This window comes from Helianthus annuus, chromosome 13 (genome assembly GCF_002127325.2).
Source record: "Helianthus annuus cultivar XRQ/B chromosome 13, HanXRQr2.0-SUNRISE, whole genome shotgun sequence".
NCBI classification, from domain to species: Eukaryota; Viridiplantae; Streptophyta; class Magnoliopsida; order Asterales; family Asteraceae; genus Helianthus; species Helianthus annuus.
In genome coordinates this window covers 55,299,586-55,326,939 of record NC_035445.2, presented here as the reverse complement: position 1 = coordinate 55,326,939, position 27,354 = coordinate 55,299,586, and positions in this window count along the sequence as shown.

Below are 27,354 nucleotides of genomic sequence, written 5' to 3'. Positions count from 1 at the left end.
TTGGATTAAGAACTTGGCTTTGTCTATAAAATCTACCCTAAACACACAAGAGTTATCACATTTCATTCACCACAAACACCCCTCTCCCTTGCTCCACAATTCTCGGCCGAACACCCCTCCCCCTCCACATCCATTTTCGAGTTTGGTCATCTCCATTCCAACATCATTCAAGTGTTCAAGGTCACGCATAAGGAGTCTTGGAGCTAACGGAAGGCGAAGGACCTCGTTATCTTGCTTTTATCCACCACTTCTTCGCATAGATTCTTCCCTAGCCCCGAGCTAGAGGTATAACACTTAAAACACCCTCTCGAACTAATCTAAGGTGGTTAATAAGATTTGTAACGGTTAAAACTCGGAAACTTGCATTTTGAATCTTTAAAGTCTACTAAATACATGAATCTTGTTGGTTAAAAGCTTAATAATTGTGTAAAAGTTGTAGTACTTGAAAGTTGTGATTATTTAGGCCCGATCTATGTTGTGGTAGCTCGGATCACCATTTAACCCGGTTTGGTTAAGATCATGGATCTTGACATAAGCTTGTTTCGGACGGTACAAGGGTTAAAAGGTGAAACTCTACCACACGAAAAACATGAACTTGTGTAAAAGTATTTTTACTTGTAAAATAGTGTTTAAAACTAGCGGATCTACGTATCTGCAAGTGGTATTTTCAAAGGACCAAGTGTCGAGAAAATCATGTTTTCTAAAAGTCGGATAACACACTAACAAGCATGATTTTTACAAACCACAAGTGTATAAACACTTGTGAAATGAAAGATCCGACAAAATAACAATCTTTGTGAAAGATGACGGGAAGTTGTAAAGATGGATTTATTCTAAAAACGAGGTTTTTACAAGATTAAGTTACTTTATACAAAGATTCACAAAATATAACGGGATCTACACTATAGTTTTCGGAAAAACTACAAGTTCATGCGATTATGCGATTTACGTACTTGTCGACTAGTTTGATGTGTCAGAAATTGTTTGATTGAATCAAGAAGTTGTTGAAATGATTTTTGTAAAAGAAAATGATATGCTTGAAAGCGTGGCCACCTCCAGTTACAGGGGAAACTCTGGCGAAATTTTTCTAAAAACATAACACTTAGAATTATTTACAAGTGTTAGAATTGTTTTTGATATGTTTTTCAAAATATATTTCGCCACGACTTTATTTACAAATATTCGGAGGTGGGATTTTCACAAAACTAAACGTGATAAATATTGATTTGGTAAAAATATTTTTCACAACACTGTTTATGATTATTTTGTGAAAATACACAAATATTATTTTTAGAGTAAAAATAATATTTGGAAACGTTGACGAATCCAAAATAATACGAACGCTTTCACGATAAACATATAAGTTACAATGGTAGTTATTATTACCACAAGATTACTAAAACGTAACTTACGCATTATACGGAAATAATTATGAACATATATTTTATCAACGTATTATTTTTGGGGAAAAATTATGTGAAATGGAAATATAATGTTTTTGAGAAAAATATTTATATTTGGAATTAGAAATGAAAATATATTAAGTGAGACTTAATATTATAAATTGAACGCACATGTATTAAATCCCCCATCCTTGGGAAGGAGATTAACTACCAAGTACATGCAAAATATAAACACGAAATAGTTGTCTAACTATTTCCCAAAAACCTAAACTATAAAGCTAAGGCACGGCCATCCGTCTAATAGAATTAGTACATGTAGGTCGTCACACAGCTGACATTCGGAGTACTTGGTAGAGACGCACTGACTGTGAGTTCATGTCCCCCTCTTCTCTTAACTGTTTTCGGTTTTCTAAACTGCGGGGGTGAAATACATGTTACTATTTACGAGTACTTTAAACATGGTATGATTAGCGTAAGGAGGGTTACTACTTAGATCATGTGAGTGGGTAGGCGCAACTTGAGGCCATTAATCCTCATTGTAGGACCGAGGGACAGTAGCGGTAGATCTATCTGGGTGTAGCGAGCCCAGCCCCAGCCCCAGGCCCAACATAACGGACCTCAGGGTGACTTTGTGCCCAACGCAAAATCCGCTAGGTTTGAGTCTTCCTACTTGCACTTCACACATATCAATGGCCTTGCAAACCATTGGTGATCTCTTTTTCCTTATTTACTACATACCAGGAGTTTTGATAAATACAAAGGTTTATTTACTCACTTACACATGAACTCGCTCAACATTATTGTTGATTTTTCAACTTACATGTATTTCAGGGAATTAAAAGATCTGGCACGGTATGGCACGTTTTCCCGCTGCACTAGTTTCCAAGGTCATCCGGGGTTTAGGGAATGTGACTCTTTCCTGGACAAGTCACAGTCCTTAAACTGTGTTTATGTTATGTTTAAGTTGTAATGTTTGTTGAACAAGGTTATGGTTGTTAGGGCGTGATCCCTTTTTAAACAATGAAACTGTATTTGGTTTTTAAAACTTAATGGATGATTCTTGCATGTTTTAATTCATATAGCTTTGTTATGATTAAGCTATGGTATTAAGAAGTCACACCAAATTAACCACGCTTCCGCAAAGCCAGGGTGTGACATTTTATGCATGGAAAAATTTTTTCAAAAAATAAAAAAATAAAATTATTTTTTTGTTGTATTGCACATGTGCACTATTACGGATATAGTGCACATGTGTAGTGCACATATAATGCACATGTGCATTACAACAAATTTTTTTTTTAATTTTTTATATATAAAATCTAGCAATTTTTTTATAAAAAATTGCAAAAAATGATATGTTTTTTAGCTTTTTTTTTTAGATTTTTTAGTTAGTTTTCTAGTTTTCTCATTTATATGTAGTTTTCTCATTATCCTCTACATATATATATATATGTATATATATATATATATATATATATATATATATATATATATATATATATATATATATATATATATATAAATAGGGGATGGATTAGAAGAAAACTAGTTTAAATGACAAAACCAAAAAACTAACTAAAAAAAGCGTAATAAGAGTTAATTACATAGTTAGTCCCCGTGGTTTGCACAAAATAACATACTTAGGTACTAATAGTTTAAAATCACCTTCTAGGGTATTAACTTTTCATTTTGTAACGTTTGGAGGTATTAACTTCTCGGGTATTAACATAGTTAGTCCCTGTGGTTTGCAAAAAATAACATATTTAGGTACTAATAGAATGTGATTTTAAGCCTAAAAATAACGTTAATACCTTCAAACGTTACAAAATGAAAAGTTAATACCCTAGAATGTGATTCTAAACTATTAGTACCTAAGTATGTTACTTTGTGCAAACCACAGGGACTAACTATGTAATTAACTCTAAAAAAGCCTAAAACATACAAATTTCTATTTTAATTTTTTTAATAAAAATCGCTATATTTTATCTATAAAAAATTTTAAAAAAAAAATTGTATTGCACATGTGCATTAATACGAAAAAAAGGCTAAACCACCTAACCCACCCCCACCGACAACCCCCAAAAACCTAAACCCCCACCCCACAATAACCTAAATCCACCCTCCCACCAAAAGCAATAACCCACCCCCACCGACAACCCCCAAAATCCTAAATCCACCCTCCCACCAAAAAAAATTGTATTGCACATGTGCATTAATACAAATTTCTATTTTAAATATTATTAATTTGCAAGTTTTCTATAAATAGTGATGAATTTCATGCATAGGATGTTTATAAAAAAAGTTGATTTTTTTTTTAATTTTAACCAACGCTTTTCATCTTTTGCAATTTAACCTTACAATTTTGATGTGCTATACTTTTAATTTTTCTCAAATTTTTGTTTTTCGTTTTGTTCTAATTTTTATGATTTAACATAGTGCAACGTGCGTGTGTGATTCAACGTTTTTACGTTTCATTTTATATATCATTCTAAATTTTGCGAGTTAACTCGACGCAAGGTGCGTGTGTAGTTTAACGTTTTATTTCTATTGTGTTTGACAGGTTCGTCACAGCGCGAGGTTCGTAGATCGACATAGTTATTATTTTCTATGTTTTACATTGCGGTCTTATTTCTTCGTATTAACACGCCGCAATTTAGTGTTGGTGGTCCTTGATAGTGGTGTGGCATTAATGTTATTTGTCACGATTTTATCCTAATGTTCACTCTAGAACTCCACCCTATATATATAAGGGATGTGGGGGAATAGTGTCAGGCGGTTGACACTTTCCCATTGCCACAGAAAAATACGATTTTGCCCCTTGTTAAATATTGATAGGTAGCTATATAACACTTTATCATTTGCCCTGACAAATTATGCTTTTACCCACAAATTAAAATTACAGTATTTACATCGCTTTTGTTTTGTTTTAGCAAAACTATAGTAGTTTTTTGTTTTAATCGATTTAAAATTCAATCATGGCAGATAACTGACTGGCACTCGCTCATATTGGTCCTGAAATATTATAATTTTGCCCCAGTTCAAAATTACAGGTTGTTATCGTTTTAGTTTTTTTTAGCAAAATTGTGATAGTGTTTTGTTCTAACTTTTTTAGCAAAACTGTGGTACTATTTTGTTTTAATTGGTTTGGTCGATGTAACTTATATTGAGATCATATTATAAGTAGTATGTATAAGTAATCGAAATATAAATTTATATGTTTTGAAACTGAAAAATATTCGATTTAGCACTCTCTAACACGGACGAAGCATATACCTAGTTACCCTACGTATACAAAAACGAGTTGGGGAAATAGTGCCACACAAGTTTCCTATTACACTAATTCATTTTTAATTTAATTTTATTTTCAGTTTAAAATTACGCTTGCTTTCGTCTTTCGTTTAAAATAATGTTCTTATCCCAAGCTCAAGATATAATTATAGCTTTGCCCTTAGCTCAAAATTACGCTTTTGCCCTCGGGTCAAAGACTCTTTTTTTATTTTGTTCCCAGTTTAAAATTACGGTTTCGCCATCCATTTAAAATTACGTTTTTGCCTCCAGCTCAAAATAAAATGTTGTTTTTTTCTCTAGCTCAAAATTACAATTCTGCCCTCAGCTCAAATTACATTTTTGCCACAGTTCAAGTATTTTCAAGTTGAGGGAATAGTGCCAGGCAGCTTGGATGGCACTTCATTATTTGACCAACCCATTTTTAATTTAACTTTATTTCCAGTTTAAAATTACGCTTCCGTCATTCATTTAAAATTACGTTTTTGCCCTCCCCCCTCAAAATAAAATTATAATTTTTCCCCTAGCTCAAAATTATGCTTTTGCTCTTAGTTCAAAAACTCATTTTTAATTTTGTTCTCAAACTTAAATTACGGTTTCGCCCTGCGTTTATAATTACGTTTTTGCCCGCAGTTCAAAATAAAATGTTGTTTTTTTCCTCTAGCTCAAAATTACGATTCTGTCCTCAGCTCAAAATTACGTTTTTGCTCACAGTTCAAAATAAATTTATGTTCTCCCCCAGCTCAAAATTATGATTTTGCTCTTAGTTTAAAATTATAATTTCGCCTCTAGTTCAAAATATAATTACGATTTTGCCCTCTGTACAGACATACATGTTATGAGAGAGAAATATTCAATTTATTGCCCCGCAACGCGGGCGGGGCAAAAACTAGTTATTAAAATAACTTATGAAAAGAGAAAAAGGAAATGAGTTATGTGCAAATTGGGCATGCCAATAATTGTGGAGGCATGTGGAGGACAGTCAATGAGGTTGGTGGAATATAGGTGCCACTCTTAAATTTTATAAAGTGTATTAATCATGTCCAAAGCGTAGTGCGTACGTGTTGCCTTTCGGATCGCCTCGTGTGGTTGATTAATTGCATTTTTTTATTAAATTGCAAGAGATATACTTTCATGTGTATCCATTTTTATATAAGCTTGATCCTCTTCTCACTCGTTCATCAGTATTATAATTCAGTATAATATCTTTTCACGTTGAACTTAAAACAGTACATCCTACATTGGTATAATCTTTAAATAAATATATGTTGATGCGTATATGATCTATACAAACACAAAACTTTACATAACAATCCTATGTTAATTATAGTATGATAAAGTTTTAATGAGATTTTTCTTGAGTGGGGTAAATTAGTGAGCACAAAAACTACAAATAAGATAACATAATTGATATAAAATAAGAGCGCTCATAAAGCCACTAGTAAGTTTTTTTTTTTTTTTTTTTTAAACAGATAATTTCACTTGTCTAGATTTGAATCTAGTTCTTTTATCAAAAGGTTTTTGCCTTTTATTAGTTTAGTTGGCTACAACCCAACCCAAGTGGCTGAGTAAATTTTTGTGAAGTTTCCACTTCACTGAATATAGATATAAATCTAAATATATAATAAGTTCTTTTTTTTAAATCGTAAAAAATCTCACCTGTAAACCTACCCTACTCGGAATTATATCCAAGGTCGATTTCTCGACCATCATTAGACCATGTCTCCCTGATGTGCGAGAACCGGATGGAATCCGTAAATCCTCGCTCCTCATCAGGTTTGAACTCGAGACTAAAGCCTTGATTCGTCCCTTCATCCAGAGGTCCATCAAAAATGACCCACACGAGAATCGAACCTGCGTCTCCACTAGGGAGGGCAGGCCAATTAACCGCTGAACCAAATTCTCTAATACATATAATAAGCTAATTTAGTAATCTAAACAATTATATCACATTATTTCTATCATATTTAAATTTTATGTGTTTAGTTGTTAGGATCTGAGTTTGATACTTGTAAATTATTTCAAGTTAAAACAGACAATTATGATTGTAATTCAAATAATAAACTCACAAGTAGGAAGATATTATCAAAAACTATTTTTTTCATTGAATCAAATGATTACAAGTTTTACAACATAATGATTCTACAATCTCCCCAGCCTGATCACTCATAAATCCGTTCGTACAAAAGAGAATGTATGGGAAGTGATGAATAGATCTCTAACAGTTGAGATCTATTTATACCGCGTACAAAAGGTCTGTTTGTGATTGACTGACAACACCCTGATAGTGACATCTAACATTCCTAACAGAAAAGACTTCACAGATGTGATTGGATGAGGTGAGGGAAATTGTTTTCTCAAGACTTGCCCAAGCAGCTCTTATAGGTTTGGCATCTGGATGCCTATACACAAGTTCATTTCTTATCCCTTCCATCCTTATCCCATCTTCATATTTTCATAGATGTTCTGCAAAAATCTCCTTTTGCCTTTTGAGGCTGCTTCTAATAGCTGAGGAGACATTCTTTCCAGTTGGAAGCTCTGGAGGGTCTACCAGAGAACTGATGGGTACATTCAAGTCTTCATATTTAGGCCTTTTTGGGACTGAGGGATCTTTAGCTCTTAGTTCTTCAAGTTTCTTGTAGCTCCCTTTGATTGTTGGCTCATCCCATCTTGCCATTATCTTGATGATCCCCATGTTGGCTGCAACCAGTTCTTCTTTCATTCTTCTTATCTTCAGAGCCTTTTTATCATTTGATTTTCTACCATTTTTCCAGTTTAGGGGGTGAAGGGTTGATATCAGTAAATAGCTTCAACTTTTGAATCCTTACTATTTCATGTAGCATAGATTCAGTTGGCGATCCTGTGAATTGATTTCCTTAAGCATCATATGGTTTCTTCTCCATGATGTGATTAATGTAATCTTCCCTGAGCAGCTTTATGAGATCTGCATCAGCTATGGGATCATGGGATAGGTTTTTGTAGATCATGGTAGCATAGCCTTGTAAGGCATCTACCTTTTTGTATTCTTCTGACAGAATTTGTTGGAGTTGCTTTTCATCCTTTCATTGATTTCTTTCTAAAACCATCCTCTTAGCCTGTCTTCTTTTGAGTTCTAGGTATTCTTTGACACTGGCTGGCCTTCGAGGGTTTGCAGATGGAAGTGACGATGATGGAGGTGATGATGCAGGAAGTAACGATGTTGTTGTGACGGAAGGTTTGATTAGTGAGGTTAGTGCTTTTCTTTTTTTGGTTTGTGGGACAGGTGGTAGATTATGGATGTTGTGATAGTTGTTGTAACATTTGTTGGCACTTTTGTAATGCTAACATATTTTTGGTGTGGAAGATCAATGGTTTGAGAAGTTTTTGCCTTTTTGGCTGGAGATGTAGGTTTTGGTGGAGGAAGTTTTCTTATGCTATCACCACTACTCTCCCCCCCCGGGTGCTGGAGTGGTGCATGTAGCTTAGAGAATATGATCTTTTATGGATTTGATCTTAGCTTGTGTATCATTGTATATGGCTTTAATCATGTTCATGATCATTTCCATGTGGATGCTATGAATGGCATCTGTAGACTGCTTTTGGAGTTAAAGATAGGATTGGGCATGAAACCAAATCTTTTTTACAAGTGATGCATTTGTTGGAGGAGGCTTAGAGTTTTACACCAAGGTCTTTAGCATGTTTTTTTTATCTCAGTAACAGAAGATTCTAACTTGGATATTCTATCTCCCAATTCTTTGTGTCTTAACTCGTCACCTAAATTAATAGGATCATCTGAATTCCCATCAGAGGTGGTTGTACTTGGTTTTGAACCAAGTGCCCCATTTTCTTTGTACCAGGGACTTCCAACTAATTGTGAATGAACTCTTGTTTATTCACTAGTTGTTGCCTTTTATTCACTAGTTGTTGCCTTCAAGGAGGTCTTAGTTATGTAACTATTGTCCAACTGTGAGACTGTTATCTCTACAGTTGTAGTAGCTTCCTCACTTGAAAAAAACGTCAAGTGTCTCTTGAGACACAAGAGGTGCAGCCTCCTCAGCTTGTGGGCTAGCAATGATTCCTGGACTTGCCCTAGTTACTTATTGTGGCATACTCTCAGTAGTGTGTTGTTGAGAAGAACTAGGATTGCACAAGTCAAGGTTTTCAATTGCATCAAGCATTGATTGAAGTGTTGGTGGTATTGTTTTTTGTTAGTGGTATTGTTTTTTGTTGGTGGTGGAGTGAAAAGAGAAGAAATGTTCAAGTGAATCATCCCCCTCTTGATTTGTGTCCCCTATGCTTACAACACTGTCCTTTTGTGATGATAAGTGAGGAGTTTGGATAGGTAGAGATGTTTGCATCTGTTGTGAGGAAGTAACAATAGATGTTTGTTGCTTTTGTGTTATAGCAGGTTCCTCTAGCATCTCATCCTCCAGGGTTACTTTTTTGTGAGTTTTCTTTTAGATTTGGGCTTTCAGATAGAAGTGGTCTTTGTGGAAGTTGCTAGTGTATGTTCCACAGTGTTGGGTTGTGTACTATGGTTACTAGGAGCAATTGGCTCAGCAACAGATGTTGTAACATCTGTTTTTTGGTTTTCTAAAACTTTTTTTCATCAGCACTTTCTTGACCTTTGGTCATCATGTGGGTGAATGTTTCATTAGAAAGACTTTTCGTTTGTAGGGCTTCACCCTATGAAAAAGTGTTTTATGCCAAGACCCTTTGTAAAATAAAACCTAAAATTCTAGGGTACAAGATAAAGGCTTTATGTTTGCCCTCTTTATTGGCTTTTACATTTGCAACCACATCAAGAATTAGAGTTTTGGATAGCCTATAATTTGCATTTGTTAAAATGGCATATCCTAAATACTGTGTTTTTAATGGAATTTCATTATAAGATGTGGTTTTTTCTGATAGAGATTTGAGTAAGTTATGGAGGAAAAAAATCATTGCTGGTGGGAAGTTTGGTTTTATAATTGTTGCCCCACCATTTATGCATCATACCCCTCTTTATGAATTCACTGTGGACTTTAGGGCGAAGGTAGTTGAAATCAACTCTGGTGTGATATGGACATCAACAATCTTTACTTTTGAAATGATGGTAAAGGGCTTTTTATTATGAAGCATAAAATCCGAATTCGCCCAAAATTCACGAATATTGGCAAGATGTATGGGTGCATTGGCAGTGAGAATGGTGAAATATTTTGACGATGTGAGAAGATCAATAACTGTATGAAATTATTTGTTGGCATCAATTTTCACAAGGTATGGAAGACAATTATGGGGTGGTTTCAAGTTTAGAGCTATCTTGAATATAAAACCATTTTGAAGAACCCTTTGAATGGATAAATCTTTTGAATGATGGGAATGAGTAAATCTTTTAGAAATTCTGTGAATAGATGATCTTTTTTATTGTTTGCAAAGAGGAAAGTTTGTGATTTCTGAGTTTATCGCACTGGTATGTGTGAACTTTGTTTGGTTAGGGTTTTTGTAGGGTTTTGTAACAATGGTGATGACGTGACAAATGGTTAATTTTTGAGTGACTTGGCAAGCGTTCATTTGTTAAGGCAAAGCTCTCTTTAACATGGAAAGGGTTCCACTGAGAAAACCCTTTGGTGAAGAATGGTAAGGTCTATTTTCAAAAGTCTATTTCAAAACCTCTGTTGGGTCTCAATAGACGTTTGAATGACAAACACAGTGGTTGGTAGATCTGTTTGACTTTTAGTCAACAGATGAATGAAAACATATAGTTTGAAACCGTTGTTGAGTTAAAAACAAAGTTTTTAATGGAGACAGTGGATGGTTTTGAAAAACAGTGGTTTTGTTTGACTTTTGTAGTCAAACAATGGGTAGTGTATAAGTGGTTCTTTGTTGCAAACAGTGGTTAACAAAAGACAAACAAAGTTTTGAACCACTAAAACAGATGTTTCACTCCTTTGAACAGAGCTTTTGTTTTTGGTTTTTATGAAACTTTTAATGATTTTTTTAAAATAAAATTTTGATTTTAAAAACAACATTTTAATGTTTTTATATAAGAATACTAAAAATTTCTATTAGTCTCTATTTAGCATCCCAATTCTGGAGATCAAATTTTCAAAAGTAGAAGTGTCCAGTGCTTTTGTGAACACATCTGCTAATTAATCTTTAGTGGGAACATGAGGAAGTGAAATCAGTCCGTTTTCGTAACACTCTATTAAAAAGTGATGATGAATGTCAATGTGCTTTGTTTTTAATGCGACATTGGGTTCTTGATAATGTATTCAGCTGCTTGACTGTCCAGTTGTCACACCCCAACCGATGGTGGAATCATCGGGGCACGGCACTAAGCGAATCAGATTGTTCAAGAGAATCCATAACGAAAAAATTAGTGACAATATTTAGCAAGTTCAATATCCCATAGTATTAAACAAATATTTCAACAAAAAGTCAAAACAGATTTCAAGTCTCTCAAACAAAACCAATCCGACAACTTACATTTTTTATGTGAGTTTCTAGCAAACCTATCCATTTTCAGCAAACAATCCATCAACCTGTCATATACGTTAAAATATGGTCAATACAATAATGTAAAGGTGAGTACACAAGTTTGCATAAGTATAGTATTAAAAGCGTTTACGCATAACCAACATGTAACACCGAAAGGGCGAAGCATGTAAACAACCAACAATGATACGAGCTAACCACATGATTGCGAGTAGAGTATGCGCGACACATGTTCACCGTAATGAGCACGTGAAGTAAAGTATGTGATCCTTAACAACCCCTGACTAAACAGGTGCTGAGTCCAAACTATAGTACTATCGTTGCTAAGGGTGGTAGGGCAAGTCATCACTGTATAAGCATAGCAGACAAGCATTCAACTAATCATGTATAACATGCGAGAGCGGTTTGCGTTTAAAAGAGTTTAAGCGTTGTGTGTTGTCTTTTTGATAGAGAACGTATATAACACCCAAAAGTGCGTTAAGCGAAAAAGGGTTCGAGTATACTCACTGTGTGTGTCTAGCAAGTAAACACGGTCCGGAATGGATTGAAGGGAGCGCCGGAGCAGCCCGCGTACGGGAACAGAAGCGTAAGTCCTCCAAAGTGCTAAACGGTTGAAATCGGAGTGTCAAGTGGGAAACAGAGGCTTCGTATGAAGCTAGTGCCTTCGTACGAAGGCGTGCCTTCATACGAAGGTGGTAACTTCGTACATGTGTTGCTTCCGTTGTGCAAAATCGAGTGTTCTTCGCGTCTTTCTTCGGGAAATCAAGTGTTCATCCCTCCAACCTTAAGCTACTGATTAAACTTAGAGTCGAAGAGGTCTTTGTTCAAGTCACATGTGAGAATTGGGCTGTGTTGTGTGAAGTCAGTGCCTTCTTACGAGGGCAGTGCCTTCGTACGAAGCCAGGGATTTGCACAAAACAGTCCAGCTTTCACAAGTGGCTGTTTTTGCGTTTAAAGCTGTGTTTTCGCCTGAATCAGATGTATTTTCGAGTTCTTTTCATGACGGTTTCGACATCACTTCGTCCCACTATCCAGTGAACGAAATATGTGTCGGTTTTGGTCCGTTTTCATGTAAAAATCGAGTTTAAGAGGGTTTTCACTTGGAATAAACACTTGGTTAGTGCAAGATCTTCAGATCTACCACTTGGGAAGCCAAAGCTAAACCCAAATCACTCATTCAAGTGTAGATCCGTAGCAAAATAAGAAGATTTTATTAAAAAGACGAAGGTTTTTGTAAAAAGAATGAAGGTCTTCATAAAAATAGAGAAGTTTATATGCCTTCTTACGAGGGCAGTGCCTTCGTACGAAGCCGGGGCTTTGCACAAAACAGTCCAGCTTTCACAAGTGGCTGTTTTTGCGTTTAAAGCTGTGTTTTCTCCTGAATCGGATGTATTTTCGAGTTCTTTTCATGACGGTTTTGACACCACTTCGTCCCACTATCCAGTGAACGAAATATGTGTCGGTTTTGGTCCGTTTTCATGTAAAAATCGAGTTTAAGAGGGTTTTCACTTGGAATAAACACTTGGTTAGTGCAAGATCTTCAGATCTACCACTTGGGAAGCCAAAGCTAAACCCAAATCTCTCATTCAAGTGTAGATCCGTAGCAAAATGAGAAGATTTTATTAAAAAGATGAAGGTTTTTGTAAAAAGAATGAAGGTCTTCATAAAAATAGAGAAGTTTAGATGAAAAAGATGAAGTTTGGATGAAAATAGAGAAGTTTTGGTGAGATCGGAGTTAAACTCGTTGAAAATCATAGTGGAAATCGTTGTGAAACATAAAAAAACAGTAGATCTTACATGGAAAACAGATAGACAGCAATTCGGGAGCGTTTTGAATGAAATGGCAACAAGTTAGAATGAGAGGAGAGGGCTAGGTATTTATAGAGGAGGGTTGGATGTTTGGTTCCAAGCTGGCTGCCTTCGTACGAAGGCAGTGCCTTCGTACGAAGCTGCTAGCTTCGTTCGAAGGGGCCAGTTTTGTGTGAGAAATCCCTGTTCCGCATATAGGATGCTCATTTGGTGCGTTTTGTTGCGTTAGTTAGTTCGAGTACTTAAAGTATTTTAGCGAGATATCGAGTGTCGTATAGTATTGCGTTTCGGTGTGATAAATCGAGTCTCGAGAGTGAGCGTTTGAGCGTTTTAAGTGAATGTTTAACACATTTAACATACTAAACAAATAAACACACAAATAGCAAAAATAATATAAATAATTCCGTGTTTCGAGTGTGCGTTGAGTTTGCGTTGCGATAAGCATTTAAGTAATAAGTGTTTTAATGCGATAAAATGTGATAAATTAGCGATGTCAATTGCGTTTTAAAATATAGTCAACCCATGATAATAATCCGAATCTCAAAGTACAAGCGCTTACGAATGTAATAACGATAAATCAGGAACAACCAAAAGACGGGTTGTTACAGTCTCCCCTACTTTAGGGAATTTCATCCCGAAATTAAGTAGTAGACGTAACAAAGAGTTGCGGATATTTAGCTTTCATATCACTTTCGAGTTCCCAAGTGAACTCGGCGCCGCGTTTGCCTTCCCATCTAACCTTCACTATGGGAATGCGACTGCGTCTAAGTTTCTTGGTTTCTCGATCCATGATTTCTACTGGCTTTTCTGTCACACCCCCAAATTCCTCCTGCGGATAACACCCGCTTCGAGGGCGTGACTGACCAGGATCCAGCCACCAATTATACTGAGCATTTAATTAATAGTAGAAGTATTTAATATCCGGAGTAATTAGCAACATTAGAGTTTAGATTCGGTAATTAGTTTAACAAAACAGCGGAAGCATAAACCAAAATAGTTTTAAAGACAGTTCATTGTTCAAAACAGTTATCCCGACACACGGGTTTGACGAACACTACACATCCCCAAGCAGCAGCTCCTGAATCATTGGTTACCTGCAAAGCATGCAGTAAGGGGTCAACAATAATGCTGAGTGAGTTCACTAGTTGTCCAGTTTTAATTACCAAAAACTTGTTTCACCGGTTAATTTACCCGTTTATACATGCCCTGGGGAGCTACCCCAAAAGTTAGCGACTAAACTGTTTTTCCAATACCGAACACTAGGTAACCGTTGCGTATCCGCAGGATGCCCCGTTGCCAATGTTCTATCATCATTGACGGATGCCTGAGTCTATTAGTTCACGACCGATCCCAAACCAGGGCACGGTGTGAGGCTGGTAAACACCTAAATAGCGCTATCAACTAATAACCCGTTCGCCTGGCCCCGGCGACTAATCGGTATTATGTAGTAGGGACTTGAGTGATAGAGTTTCGTTTAGTGCCGTTAGTTGCAATCCGTATAAACAGTAATTAACCAAAAGGTTTCCCAATACCAGGGAAGGAAAAGTAGTTTTGTTCCCAATAACCAGGGAAGGAAAAGTAGTTTTGTTCCCAATAACCAGGGAAGGAAAAGTAGTTTTGTTCCCAATAACCAGGGAAGGAAGAGTAGTTTTGTTCCCAATAACCAGGGAAGGAAAAGTAGTTTTGTTCCCAATAACCAGGGAAGGAAAAGTAGTTTTGTTCCCAATAACCAGGGAAGGTATGTAAATGGTATCCCCTTTTACCAGGGGATAGGGTTGTTTTAGTCTCGTGTCCCAAACCACCGGGACGCATGCTTTTAAGTTGTGAACTCACCTTGGGTTGCTCGGTAGGTTTAGGTTACTTGTCAATCACGTTGGTCACCACGTCCTAACATGGTTACCGGTATAGGTCAGGTTTGGTGCACAAGCAATCGCGTAAAAACTATACACATAACTGGCACGTAACATGCAAAACAATACAAACAGTCATGGGGTTATTGGGCCGGCCTAAACAATTAAGCAGTCAACAGTAACACATAACCCCAGTCAACAGATAGCCCATAACACATAATGGCCCAATAACCAAAATGGACAGCCCAGTCGTAACCAGGAGGTCTCGAGTCGCAACCAGGAGATCTCGGCTTGTCACGTTATGGTTGCGAGTCGCAACCGTTTGGTCTCGAGTCATCATGCTGTGGTTGCGAGTCGCAACCGACGTAGTCTCGAGTCGCAATCTCGTGGTTTCGAGTTGTCCTGCTATGGTTGCGAGTCGCAACCGTGTGGTTTCGAGTTGTCACGCTTTGGTTGCGAGTCGCAACGGCGTGGTCTCGAGTCGTAATCGTGTGGTTGCGAGTCGGAAGCTGTCCCTTTCATGTACACGTGATGATGCAGATATGACAGTCCAATTTGTACATATGAAATCAGACCCAGATTAGGAAACTACCAATAAGGTTTCTACAAACACTTTTCCAAATCTGACCATTAAACCAAATAGATCAAACTTTGCCATTTTTAAAACCTTCAAACCATATTCAACAAGTTCATCTTATGTTCTTAGTTTTCTAGGGTTTTCATGCCAACATAATCACACATTTTGAACCAAAAATCATATATTTCAAACAAGATTGTCATGTAAGAACAAGAAACATATTATTTGTAGCCGAAATCTTAAGTCTAGCAACATCATTTTGCAAGAATAATAAAGCATAATATGTTTGGCTATGAACACTTTTAAACTACCCTTTTTCTTGCCATTTAAACATGTTATCACATATATTCAACTTCACAAATCATCCTAAATTCATACATAACACTATGAACCAAGCATACAAGTCCATTCAACATAACATAAATCCTATGCACAAGGATAATACTAACCGGTTGTGAAGAAGAAGAAGGAGCCGAAAACAAAGAGAAAGGAACCGAGAAGATGGAGTGTCCGAGTGATGGTCTTGACCGAGTCCTTGTCCGAGATCCTTGAGCTTGAACCGAAAATTGGAGGAGATGGTAATGTTGTTTGAGGGTTTTCTTAGTTGAGAGAAAATAAGGAGTGTATGTGTTGGTGTGTTGTGTAAAATGAAGGAAATGAAGGAAAGTGGGGATTTATATACAAGCATCAAATAGGCTAAGGGTGGTTTCGGCCCAAACCGGTTACGGCCCAAAGGCCCACTCGCAACCGCCCGGTTGCGAGTCATGGTCTCGACTCACGTACATTTATATATAATACGTACATTCAACACACATTAAGCAAATAAAGATCACGTTTCCATTTAATAATATTTATATACACAAAATATTACAAGGTGTTCGTTCGGAAAAACCTAGAGTGTCACATTATCCCCAAGTTTTAAGAACTTTCGTCCCGAAAGTTGAAGCAGCCACTGCCAAGCTAGCGTGTTTTAACGGGGTGTCACATCATCCCCACGTTAGTTTGGAATTTCGTCCCGAAATTCGGTTGTAGCTTCAGTGCTGGGGTTTTCGTTTGGGAATAACTGGGATACTTGGACTTCATCTGGTCCTCCCGCTCCCAGGTAAACTCTGGGCCGCGACGTGAGTTCCAACGAACTCGAACAAGAGGTATTCTAGTGCTCTTGAGGACCTTAACATCCCGGTCCGTGATTTCGACAGGTTCTTCGACGAATTTCAACTGTTCGTCGATTGTGAGTTCCTTCAGAGGAACTACGTGCGTCTCATCTGACAGACACTTCTTCAGATTCGACACATGGAAAACGTTGTGAACTACACCGAGTTCTGCTGGTAAGTTCAGTCTGTAGGCCACCTTGCCTATTTTCTCAAGGATTTCGAAAGGTCCAACGTACCGTGGGTTGAGTTTGCCTCGTTTACCAAAACGAACCACACCCTTCCAGGGTGAAACTTTGAGTGATACCCGCTCCCCAACCTGGAGCTCAAGTGGTTTCCTGCCCTTATCGGCGTAGGCCTTCTGACGGTCACGAGCGGCCGCCATGCGTTGTCGTATTTGAGCAATCCGCTCAGTAGTGTCTACCACATGTTCTGGACCAGTGATTTGACTATCCCCCCACCTCTGCCCAACGAAGAGGTGACCGGCATTTACGTCCGTACAATGCCTCAAACGGGGCAGCTTTAATGCTGGTGTGGTAGCTGTTATTGTACGAGAATTCCACGAGTGGCAGATGCCTTTCCCAGCTGTTGCCAAAGTCGATTACATAAGCGCGAAGCATGTCTTCTAAGGTTTGAATAGTTCGCTCGGACTGCCCGTCCGTCTGTGGGTGATACGCTGTGCTCATATCTAGACGTGAGCCAAAAGACTTGTGCATTGCTTGCCACAGTTCCGAAGTAAAACGTGCATCTCGATCAGAGATGATAGAGGTGGGCACCCCGTGCCTCGAACAACTTCCTTGAGGTATATCTCCGCCAGAGTGGAGAATTTATCTGTTGTCTTTGATTGCCAAGAAGTGTGCGGATTTCGTGAGTCGATCCACGATCACCCAGATAGTATCGTTTCCGCGCTGTGATCTAGGTAGGCCAGTAACGAAATCCATGGAAATTTGCTCCCATTTCCGTTGTGGTATCTCTGGTTGTTGGAGTAGGCCTGAGGGTTTCTGATATTCCGTCTTGACTTGCGCACAAGTCAAACACTTGCTGACGTAAGTTGCTATGTGGGCCTTCATGCTAGGCCACCAATACGTAGTCTTAATATCGTGGTACATCTTGTCCGAACCAGGGTGTGCTGAGTAGCGAGATTTGTGCGCTTCATCCATCGCAAGTTCTCGTAAGTCGCCATAGAGTGGGACCCAAATGCGTCCTGTTACATAATAAGCACCGTCTTCCTTCTGTTCTAAGCGTTGCCTTGACCCGCGTAGGGCTTCAGCTCTAACGTTCTCTGGTTCCAGTGCTTCTATCTGAGCAGCTCGTATTTGCGAAGGTAGACTAGAATGGATCGTGAGTTGTAAAGCTCTTACGCGCTTAGGCGTAGTGCCCTTCCGACTGAGGGCGTCTGCCATTACATTGGCCTTGCCCGGGTGATACCTGATAGAGCACTCGTAATCATTCAGCAGTCCGACCCATCGTCGCTGTCGCATATTCAGTTCCTTCTGCTTGAATATGTGTTCTAAACTTCTGTGGTCGGTGTAGGTGGCGCACTTGGTTCCGTATAGGTAATGCCGTCATAACTTAAGTGCGAAGATCACTGCTCCCAGTTCCAAATCAAGCGTTGTGTAGTTCCTTTCGTGCGTCCTAAGTTGTCGAGAGGCGTAAGCAATAACCTTCTCGCGTTGCATCCGTGTGTAACTGGGATCCTGATTCGAAGCATCATGGTATACCGCTAGATCACCCGTACCCTAGGGTGAAGATGATGCTCAGTGCATTACAAAGTTGGGATTCGAAAGCTGAAAAGACGTCCTCCTGTTTTGGTCTTTCACGAACACAACACCCTGCTGTGCCAACGAGACTTAAGCTGTGCGACCTTCGAAAATCTTGTGATTAAGCTGCGATAGTATCTAGTGGGACCAAGAAACTCCTGTATCCTCGAAGGGATCTTTGATGTTGATCAGTTCCTAACCAAAATGGATCTTAGCGAGATCCATGTGTATTCCCACTTCGTTGTTTGATAAAAAGAAAATGTGTACTTCCCGAATCCTGAAGTCATACTTAGGTAGACTTCGCACGTAGACGCTCCTCCCCTAGAAGCTCTACAATGGAATACAAGTGTTGTTCATGGTGCCCCTTTCTCCTAGAAGTGATTCAAAACGTACTAGATAAACACAGTTGCAGTGTGATCCATAAAGCAGCTGGTGGGTTGTTCACCCCAAAAGGTCATGGAATAATTCATCCGGTGTCTCCTGGGAATGGCCTTATTGCGTTTACTATGCCGTTTTAGGAACATCCTCCCTTTGGACTTCCATCTGATGTTAGTTCGTTCGCTACTCAATCTTCACATAGGAGCATGACCCATGTAACTGGTCAACAGGTTGTCAATACAGGATCGAGACAAACGGTTATGGGCTGTCACCTTGATGAGTTCTTAATAGTCAGTATACACACGACAAGGTCCATCTTCCCTAGGATAAGTGGGGCTCCCCCAAAGCGAAGAAATAGACCCTACAAAACTCCTGTCCAACGGTTCCTATAGTTGCTTTGATAGATCTTGCGACCTTCCTGGCGCAAAATGGTAAAAGTACAAGTAATCAGGGCTGCCTCAGACGTGAGATCAAACTGAGATTCCGCCTAACAAATTTTCGGAAGAAAAACTGAATGTTCCTCGGATAGCACGCCGAGAGAAACAACGAACAACTGGTGGATCCTCGATCCACTTTTCCTTAGCCTTAACATCCGTAGCGGTTGCTAACACAGCGGAGTAATCCCTCTGTAGACACTTCTGGCCTTCACAGCTGAAATGGCGCTAACTATTGAACTACTCTGATGCTTTAGAACAAAGGCCGATTCTCCACACAAAGTTTTCTCCTTACTGGGTATATTCGCGTGATTCCTGGGTAACCAATTCACACTAACTACTGCGTTGTAACCATCGAGGGTGGTAGAAGGAAGGTCGTCATCGGACACTCGTCCCACAAGGTCGTGTTTACATCCTAACGAACTTTTGAGATTCTATTTGACTTGCCATCAGTCGATTCCACATCTGGTTCGGTTTCAAGAAGTATCAGGGTCAAGCAGAATAGAGATGAAGCAAACAACTACCCATACAAGCTACCATGTTGCTACTACGCCTGGCGTCGCCTGCGCCAATCCTAAATGCCCTTCCACGAGCATCATTTCCAATGTTGTTGTTACGGTTGCGAGGATTCCCATTACTATTATCATTCCCCTGGTTGTTGACCTTGATGTTGTCGCGACTGTTGTTTCTGATGGCGTTGCTTGAAATGGTGCGCTACGATCCTTCACTGACAAGTCCATCTTGTCACGTTTCCGTGCCGCGTCCCAAGGTGTACTTATTGAGCTGGCCGTTACGCATTTCCGCACCATTGTCAATTGTCATCGCTTATGGCCCGACTGATTCGTAAGAGCTGGCTCCTATGAGCCGCTGACTGGAGTTAAGGGTTCGATTGGAGTCAATTCGCTGATGCTCGTTGTCGGTGACTAGGGTCGTTCAAATGCTGAAGCCAGTAAGGTACTACGTCTACCCTCTTGACTGAGTAATACACGGTATGTTGAGATAGTGTTGCAGAAGTGATCGCACTTCGGGATTTAAGACGTCAACACGTTAAGTTCCAGCAAGCGAAGAAAGGTGAGAAGGATATAGACCAATCATTGTCGTTTCAACATCCATCCCAGGGATGTTCGTACAAGCACCTAATGTTCTACACAGTTCGCTAGGCGTTCATATGGGTGTTCAGGTAATACTCGATAGCATCGAGGTTCGAAAGGGATGCAGTGAGAAGTGAAAAGATCGTGTTCGAGTAGGAGACAATCACTGCTACGGCTCCTATGGACTGTTGTGTTTCTCATCATACAAATAACGAAACGGAACCCCTTTTTCACTTGTTAAGCCTCACTGGGACTCACATCCACCCCACTATATTATTATGTGTGCACCCACAATAATATTGTGATTTGCATGTTCATCTCAGCTCCTCTTAACTCATGTCAAATGGTTCCCCACACTCGAGTAGATTTCAAAGAGTATCAAGTAGTGTAAGTCATGGAGGTTTAGGGAATTACCACCCTATCAATCACATGATACGAGAAAGTGTACATGAATTCATATTGGTGTGCTAACGTGCAATCACATGCAATATCGTATGTGGGCGTTCACTAGTTAGGCATACTAGTACGTATAGCGAAACAGGAAACATAAAGTAAGCAAACAAGTAAACACTGGTCCGAGCTATGAGGTCAAAAGTGTTGAGCCTTGTACTTGGAGTGTAGTGTCGTCACGAGTCACGGGTTATAGTCTGGTTTTCTCCAAAAAGATTTTCCCCTTTTTTTTTAAACCAAGTTCACTATAACCAATGGCTCTGATACCAATCTGTCACACCCCCAAATTCCTCCTGCGGATAACACCCGCTTCGAGGGCGTGACTGACCAGGATCCAGCCACCAATTATACTGAGCATTTAATTAATAGTAGAAGTATTTAATATCCGGAGTAATTAGCAACATTAGAGTTTAGATTCGGTAATTAGTTTAACAAAACAGCGGAAGCATAAACCAAAATAGTTTTAAAGACAGTTCATTGTTCAAAACAGTTATCCCGACACACGGGTTTGACGAACACTACACATCCCCAAGCAGCAGCTCCTGAATCATTGGTTACCTGCAAAGCATGCAGTAAGGGGTCAACAATAATGCTGAGTGAGTTCACTAGTTGTCCAGTTTTAATTACCAAAAACTTGTTTCACCGGTTAATTTACCCGTTTATACATGCCCTGGGGAGCTACCCCAAAAGTTAGCGACTAAACTGTTTTTCCAATACCGAACACTAGGTAACCGTTGCGTATCCGCAGGATGCCCCGTTGCCAATGTTCTATCATCATTGACGGATGCCTGAGTCTATTAGTTCACGACCGATCCCAAACCAGGGCACGGTGTGAGGCTGGTAAACACCTAAATAGCGCTATCAACTAATAACCCGTTCGCCTGGCCCCGGCGACTAATCGGTATTATGTAGTAGGGACTTGAGTGATAGAGTTTCGTTTAGTGCCGTTAGTTGCAATCCGTATAAACAGTAATTAACCAAAAGGTTTCCCAATACCAGGGAAGGAAAAGTAGTTTTGTTCCCAATAACCAGGGAAGGAAAAGTAGTTTTGTTCCCAATAACCAGGGAAGGAAAAGTAGTTTTGTTCCCAATAACCAGGGAAGGAAGAGTAGTTTTGTTCCCAATAACCAGGGAAGGAAAAGTAGTTTTGTTCCCAATAACCAGGGAAGGAAAAGTAGTTTTGTTCCCAATAACCAGGGAAGGTATGTAAATGGTATCCCCTTTTACCAGGGGATAGGGTTGTTTTAGTCTCGTGTCCCAAACCACCGGGACGCATGCTTTTAAGTTGTGAACTCACCTTGGGTTGCTCGGTAGGTTTAGGTTACTTGTCAATCACGTTGGTCACCACGTCCTAACATGGTTACCGGTATAGGTCAGGTTTGGTGCACAAGCAATCGCGTAAAAACTATACACATAACTGGCACGTAACATGCAAAACAATACAAACAGTCATGGGGTTATTGGGCCGGCCTAAACAATTAAGCAGTCAACAGTAACACATAACCCCAGTCAACAGATAGCCCATAACACATAATGGCCCAATAACCAAAATGGACAGCCCAGTCGTAACCAGGAGGTCTCGAGTCGCAACCAGGAGATCTCGGCTTGTCACGTTATGGTTGCGAGTCGCAACCGTTTGGTCTCGAGTCATCATGCTGTGGTTGCGAGTCGCAACCGACGTAGTCTCGAGTCGCAATCTCGTGGTTTCGAGTTGTCCTGCTATGGTTGCGAGTCGCAACCGTGTGGTTTCGAGTTGTCACGCTTTGGTTGCGAGTCGCAACGGCGTGGTCTCGAGTCGTAATCGTGTGGTTGCGAGTCGGAAGCTGTCCCTTTCATGTACACGTGATGATGCAGATATGACAGTCCAATTTGTACATATGAAATCAGACCCAGATTAGGAAACTACCAATAAGGTTTCTACAAACACTTTTCCAAATCTGACCATTAAACCAAATAGATCAAACTTTGCCATTTTTAAAACCTTCAAACCATATTCAACAAGTTCATCTTATGTTCTTAGTTTTCTAGGGTTTTCATGCCAACATAATCACACATTTTGAACCAAAAATCATATATTTCAAACAAGATTGTCATGTAAGAACAAGAAACATATTATTTGTAGCCGAAATCTTAAGTCTAGCAACATCATTTTGCAAGAATAATAAAGCATAATATGTTTGGCTATGAACACTTTTAAACTACCCTTTTTCTTGCCATTTAAACATGTTATCACATATATTCAACTTCACAAATCATCCTAAATTCATACATAACACTATGAACCAAGCATACAAGTCCATTCAACATAACATAAATCCTATGCACAAGGATAATACTAACCGGTTGTGAAGAAGAAGAAGGAGCCGAAAACAAAGAGAAAGGAACCGAGAAGATGGAGTGTCCGAGTGATGGTCTTGACCGAGTCCTTGTCCGAGATCCTTGAGCTTGAACCGAAAATTGGAGGAGATGGTAATGTTGTTTGAGGGTTTTCTTAGTTGAGAGAAAATAAGGAGTGTATGTGTTGGTGTGTTGTGTAAAATGAAGGAAATGAAGGAAAGTGGGGATTTATATACAAGCATCAAATAGGCTAAGGGTGGTTTCGGCCCAAACCGGTTACGGCCCAAAGGCCCACTCGCAACCGCCCGGTTGCGAGTCATGGTCTCGACTCACGTACATTTATATATAATACGTACATTCAACACACATTAAGCAAATAAAGATCACGTTTCCATTTAATAATATTTATATACACAAAATATTACAAGGTGTTCGTTCGGAAAAACCTAGAGTGTCACATTATCCCCAAGTTTTAAGAACTTTCGTCCCGAAAGTTGAAGCAGCCACTGCCAAGCTAGCGTGTTTTAACGGGGTGTCACATTTTCCACATAGTGTAGTGTCTCTTTTATTTGCATATCTTCGAGAGGTACTGAAGATTTTCTTCAGCTAGACACTTCTTGAGGTATGAGACGTGGAAAGTCAGGTGTACGTTGCTGAGTTCAACCAGTAATTCGAGTCGGTGGGCCCCTTTACCAATTCTTTCTAGAATCGTAAACGGACCCACGTATCGTGGTGCAAGTTTCCCTTTCTTGCCGAATCGGATCACCCCTTTCCAAGGTGCAACCTTTAGGAGGACGTGATCTCCAACTTCGAACTCTAGGGGCTTGCGGCTTTATCAGCATATCTCTTTTGACGACTCTGAGCTTTCAGGAGATTATCTCTTATTTGGAGAATTTTGTCTATCGTTTCTGGTATTAAATCGGGACCGGTGATCTGTGCGTCTTCGATCTCATGCCATACAATAGGCGATCGACATTTTCTACCATATAGAGCCTTAAAGGTTGCCATTTGTATAATAGCATGATAACTGTTATTGTACGAAAATTCTACTAAGGGTAAATGCGAATCCTAATTACCACCAAATATTAATTCACGAATGAAGCATCTCTTTGAGGGTGCGGATCGTGTGCTCAGTCTGACCGTCGGTCTAGGGATGGAATGCGATACTGAGATTGAGAGTCGTACCGAGTGCGGATTGGAATGTCTCCTAGAGACGAGAGGTAAATCGATCATCGCGGTCAGAGATGATGTCACGAGGCATCCCGTGTCGACAAATGACTTCTTCGGTATAGATTCGTGCTAATCGTTCAACCTTAAAGTCTTCTTGTATCAGAATGAAATGAGCAGATTTCGTAAGACGATCAACGATAACCCAGATGCTATCGTGACCAGAAGACGTTCAGGGGAGTTTCGTAATAAAGTCCATGGCAATACTTTCCCATTTCCACATCGGGATTTTGGTTTGTTCGAGTAAACCAGAGGCTCGTTGATGTTCGGCCTTAAACTTTGAGCAAGTTAGGCATTTCGAAACATACAGAGCGATATCCTTTTTCATGCCTGGCCACCAATACCTAGAACGGAGGTCTTGGTACATCTTGTCGGCACCGGGGTGAATTGAATATCGAGATTTATGAGCTTCAATCATCAATATTTCCAGGAGGTTATGACGACTAGGAATCCAAATACGGTCGAGATAGTGAAAGATACCATTCGACTTAGTCACTAACCGACTTTCAGCACCACACTTCATTTCCTCTTTCAAGGTATTCTCAATGAAGCATGCGTGCTGCGCGTTGCGGATTAGGGCTTCGAGATTATTCTAGGCCTGAACATTACGAATACTGTGCACATAGCTTCGTCGGCTGAGAGCATCGGCTATGACGTTTACCTTGCCTGGATGGTAGCGTATCCCACAATCATAGTCGTTGAGAAGTTCAATCCATCTACGTTGGCGCATGTTCAGTTCTTTCTCGTTCAAGATATGTTGTAAGCTCTTATGGTCAGTGAATACCGTACACTTTGTACCTTAAAGGTAGTGTTGCCATATCTTTAATGCAAAAACAATTGCACCGAGCTTGAGGTCATGGGTAGTGTAGTTCTTCTCGTGGATTTTGAGTTGTCGATACGCATACGTGATAACCTTTTCTCGCTGCATGAGAACACAACCGAGACCTAGGTTTGAGGCATCGCAATAAACAAAGAAATCATCGTTTCCGTCAGGAAGTGCGAGAACAGGAGCGTTGCAAAGCATACGCTTGAGAGTTTGAAAGGTGTCCTCTTGGTTAGAGCCCTAAATAAAAGGTTTGTCCTTATGAGTTAGGGCAGTGAGAGGTACGGTGATTTTGGAAAAGTCGGTGATGAATTGACGGTAATAACCGGCCATTCCGAGAAAGGAACGGATTTCTGATAGAGTCTTCGGTGTAATCCAACTCTTTACGGCTTCAATCTTCGCGGGATCGACGTGAATTCCTTGGCTGTTAACGATGTGACCGAGGAATTGAACCTCCTCGAGCCAAAATTCACACTTGGAGAACTTGGCGTAGAGGCGATTTCCTTGAAGAAGCTCAAGAACTAAATGAAGATGTTGCGCGTGCTCTGCTCTCGACTTCGAGTAGATAAGGATATCATCGATAAACACAACAACGAAATGATCCAAGAACGGTTTGCACACACGGTTCATCAAGTCCATGAAGACTGCGAGTGCATTTGTGAGACCAAAAGGCATGACCACGAATTCGTAATGGCCATAACGAGTACGAAAAGCGGTTGTCAGAATGTGTTACTCCTGAATACGTAACTGATGATAGCCAGAACGTAAATTGATCTTCGAGAAACACGTGGCACCTTGAGGTTGATCAAATAAATCGTGGATTCGGGGTAGTGGGAAGCGATTCTTAATAGTAAGCTTGTTAAGTTCCCTATAATCGATGCACATTCGGAACGATCCATCCTTCTTTTTCACAAAAAGAACAGGTGCGTCCCATGGTGAAGTGCTAGGGCGTATAAAGCCTTTATCATGTAGCTCTTGAAGTTGGCTAGATAGCTCACGCATTTCGGATGGTGCAAGGCGATAGGGATCTTTAGCAACGGGTGTAGCACTTGGAACTAAGTCAATACGAAAGTCGATATCGCGAGAAGGGGGTATGTCACACCCCCAAAATCCACCTGCGGAGTATCACCGCTTGGGAGCGTGACTGACCAGGATCAAGCCACCAATCATATTGAACATGTAATTAATAAGTAAAAGTAAATGCCATTCAATCATCAATATGAAAGGTGTTCCAAAACATAAGTAGGTAATCACTGTTTAGCGGAAGCGTATAGATAAAACCCAACATAAATAAGTATGTAATGTCATAAAGTGTTTAACAAACAATCACGATCCAAGCCCACAACGACCACCTCCTCCCTGTGCAAGCTCCGTGTATCTAACGACCTGCAAGGCATGTAACAGAGGATCAACAACTAGTTGAGCGAGTTCACAGAAAGTAAATGCGTAATAGTAAGTTCGTTTGTAACATATGGCTCTACTGGGCCGATAGTACGTTCTATTGGTGGGGGCTTCCCATGTTGTATAACCACTAGACTATTCGTAACCATAAGTGTTCTACATATCCCGAGAACAGTAATACGTACAAGTTTACGTAGGTTTTACGTAAGTATCCTTCACAACCGAGGATAGGGGTACGTGGGGGTTTACGTAGGCTTTACGTAAGTGCCTGACACAACCGAGGCAGCAGTGAGTATAAGTTCACGTAGGTTTTACGTGAGTGTCATTCGCAACCTGAGGACAGTGAGTAGCATAAGTATACGTAGGTTTTACGTATGTGTCCTGCACAACCGAGGACGATGGTATGGTAGTCTAGTAACAGTGTATGTACGAATCTAGTCAATCTCATTCCTTCAATCCCATTCCCAAGCCCTCGGGAATCCCATGCCTTAGTAAAAGTGTGAACTCACCTTGATTTGCTCGGTATGTTATTGCTTCTAGGGTTAATTAAATGTCTAAGTCCGTTACACACGACCTAGGATACATTGCACATGATTCATTCAATTAGGGTTTACAAATCCTTGATATTCAAGCAACTGTGTTTTATGTGTTTATTGTGTACATGATGATATCACATAGAATGTTCACACATGCAGGATCATACAGTTGCATTCAATATCATACAATCATATACATAGAATCATACATCACGTAAGCAGTCAATCATATTCACATAATTCATGCGTCGCGTCTCTGATTTCACGGTTTAATCTTACGTGGATATTAATCTAGTTGCCACTGTTAACATACTTAATACATTTAGCAGTGTTAATAACTTCACAAGTTTAACGGAGTTGGTGGCTTACCAAGTGACATACACATA